The 3,402-nt window shown below is 53.1% G+C and overlaps 1 pseudogene; it reads left to right on the top strand.

Moving 5' to 3' along the window:
* The first annotated feature begins 942 nt into the window (after positions 1–942).
* On the top strand, positions 943–2,624 carry LOC102398629 (annotated as a pseudogene).
* Positions 2,625–3,402: the final 778 nt, after the last annotated feature.

The following is a 3,402-nucleotide window of genomic DNA, read 5'->3' as shown; positions in this document are numbered from 1 at the left end:
AACAACAGAGGGTGAGATGGTTGGATGGCATCACCGATTCAATGGACATGAACTTGGGCAAAATCTGGGAGATAGTGAGGGACAGAGAGGCCTGGTGTGCTGCAGTCCGTGGGGTCACAAAGAGTTGGATACGACTTGGCAACTAAACAACAACTAGTTTTGTCATAGTTTTCCTTCCAAGAAGCAAACATCTTTTAATTTCATGGGTGCAGTCACCATCTGCAGTGATTTTGGAGCACAAGAAAATAAAATCTGTCACTACTGCCACTTTTTTCCCTTCTATTTGCCATGAAGTAATGGGACCAGATGCTATGGTCTTAGTTTTTTAGTGCTGAGTTTCAAGTCAGCTTTTTCACTCTCCTCTTTCACCCTCATCAAGAGACTATTTTCTCTTCACTTTGTGCCATAAGGATGGTGTCATCTGCATCCAGGACTGATCCAATCATAGGAGGCACTGTGGATTATCTACTCAGCAGTCATTGCCATCATTACATGTTCCTTTTTAATAGAACCTTGATTATTTTAATATTTAGGACAGCAACATATCTGGTCCCAAGGGTCAGTAGAGATTGATTTCAGCCCAGTGATTCTGAACTGGAGATGATTTATCCCCACCATTAGCGACATATGGCAATGTCTGGAGACATTTTTGATTGCAGTAACTTGGGCAAGGGGGGATGATACGGGCATCTAAGCAATAGATGTCAGGGATGCTGCTAAACAGCTGCTAGACAGCACTCACATACACAGCAGAGTTATCCATCCCTAAATATCAGCAGTGATGAAGTTGAGAAACCCTAGTATAAACTAGCCATAGTGATCTTCCCATTTGCTAGAAATTGGTTTAGGACCATTTGGACCAATTCTAGCCACTGAAATGTAAGAGACACCTACTGGAACATATTTTTTCTCCTTGATAAAAAACAAAGACACTTTCCTGGAGTCCCAAGCAAGGTGTGGGACGGAAGAAGGGATCCAAGTCAGAGCTCCGGGGCTCCGTGGGGCCCGACCCGCTGTCTGGAGTCCCCCTTTCCAGACCATGTCCGGGACCACCTGGCTCCCCCCAAGCAGCCGGAGCCCGCTCGAGCCCCTCAGGGAGAGCGCTCCCCCGAGGGGCCTCGGGGCCTCCCCCGCCCACGGAGCAGCGCTCCAGCCACACCCCTGGGTCAATTTTTGCCCCCTCCCATCTGAGCAGTGTTACCAAACCCCCGGGGGACCGGAGGACCGGGGGCTGGCCTGGGTGGGGTGCCATGGAGCACCCCAGCACTCGCAGGGCCTCCTCCCAGACAGGGGAGGCTTGCGCCCGGGAAGTCTGGATGCTGAGATAGACTCCCTGACCAGCATGCTGGCTGAGTTGGACGGGGGTCGAGGTCACGCCCCGCGGCAGCCTGAACGGCAGGCTTACGAGCCCCCTGAGCCCCCTGCCTACCGCTCAGGGTCAGGCCCCTTGAGGCCGAATGGAGGGGCGCTTCCTCCCCCGCCGCTCCCAGGGTCCCCCACTCCGGCCTCCTATGCTACGGCCAGCACCCTCGCAGGCCCTGCCTTCCCTGTGCAAGTGAAAGTGGCACAACCCCTGAGAGGCTGCGGCCCTCCCAGGCGGGGTGCCTCTCAGGCCTCCGGGCCCTCCCCGGGCCCCCATTTTCCTCTCCCAGGCCGAGGTGAAGTCTGGGGGGCTGGCTACAGGAGCCACCGCGAGCCAGGGCGGGGGGTTAAGGAGGAGGCCCTGGGGGTCTCCGGCCCTGCAGGCGCAAGAGGAGGCGGGTATGGGTCCCAGGTCCCCCTGAGCCAGCTTCCCGAGGAGGAGCTTGAGAGGCTGACCAAGAAGCTGGTGCACGACATGAACCACCCGCCCAGCTGGGAGTACTTCGGCCGCTGTGGTGGCTGCGGAGAAGATGTGGTCGGGGACGGGGGCCAGGGCCATGGCCCTGGATCGCGTCTTCCACGTGGGCTGCTTTGTGTGTTCTGCGTGCGGGGCCCAGCTCCGGGGGCCAGCATTTCTACGCCGTGGAGAGGAGGGTGTATTGTGAGAGCTGCTATGTGGCCACCCTGGAGAAGCGCTCCACGTGCTCCCAGCCCATCCTGGACCAGATTCTGCGGGCTATGGGGAAGGCCTACCATCCGGGCTGCTTCACCTGTATGGTGTGCCACCGCGGCCTGGACGGCATTCCTTTCACTGTGGATGCCACGAGCCAGATCCACTGCATAGAGGACTTCCACAGGAAGTTTGCCCCAAGATGCTCAGTATGTGGTGGGGCCATCATGCCTGAGCCAGGTCAGGAGGAGACCCTGCGAATCGTAGCTCTGGATCTCAGTTTTCACATTGGCTGTTACAAGTGTGAGGAGTGTGGGCTGCTGCTGTCCTCTGAGGGTGAGTGTCAGGGCTGCTAACCACTGGATGGGCACATCTTGTGCAAGACCTGCAGTGCCTGGCAGATCCAGGAGCTCTTGGCCACCGTCACCACTGACTGCTGAGTCTCCCCAGGAGCACCTGCTGTGCCCTCCCTTCCCATCCACCACCTTCCCCAACAACTACCTTTATAACTTTGTCACCAAATGTTGTCTCCTCGTTCTCCAGTCATGAAATAACAACCCTGCCAGAGTTTACAAAAAAAAGACAAATTCAAGGAGAGCTTGCCAATTACTACCTAGTTTTAGCTGCTATCATATAATAATATGATGCTTACAAAGGAGATAGCATGGAAATACTAAGGATGGAAGAGTGAAAAGTCAGAATTAAGTTGGGCCTTATGATGTTGTTAGGTTATGACTGTAACCAACCCTTGAACTTTTCAATATGTAAGACAAATGAACTCCTTTTGTTAAGTCACTTTGGGTCAGGTAATCTGTTACTTGTAGCCTAAAGCATTTTTCCTTATGAACCAACCATTTTTCTTCTCCACTCTCCATCAAAGCAGTGAGATCCCAGAATCATTCATCTAGGAGCCATTACAAATGTGTGCTTTCTGGGCTAAACGAGACTTCTCAGGCTACCTGGAACTCACTCTTCCTATCCCTAGTCAACTTCCCCATGTGTGGAGTTCCAGTTTTTCAGTTCTTTCTTCAATCTGCATCCCCTTTCTCTATATAAGGTTAGAGACCTCGTTTCCTACTTCTCAGAGAAAATAAACAACAGCTGATGGAAACTCCCTCAGCCTTCTGACATCTCTTACAGATATACCTACATCCATACTCATCTTTGATTCTTTCCCCCATTGATGCTCATCATCTCCTCTCTTCTTCCACAATGGCAGAGGGGTCCCTCCTCTTGTTTAAAACTAACCTCCCCCTCTGTGCTTTGGACCTTGTTCCCCTGATGCCTCTTTGGGAACCTCTCTCCACCGATTATCTCCCCTCTCTCCTGAGTCTTTCACCTTTCTCACATCCTCACCTTCCTCGGGTGAG

This window comes from Bubalus bubalis, chromosome 9 (assembly GCF_019923935.1).
Source record: "Bubalus bubalis isolate 160015118507 breed Murrah chromosome 9, NDDB_SH_1, whole genome shotgun sequence".
Lineage (NCBI taxonomy): Eukaryota > Metazoa > Chordata > Mammalia > Artiodactyla > Bovidae > Bubalus > Bubalus bubalis.
This window is presented reverse-complemented; position numbering and strand designations above follow the sequence as displayed.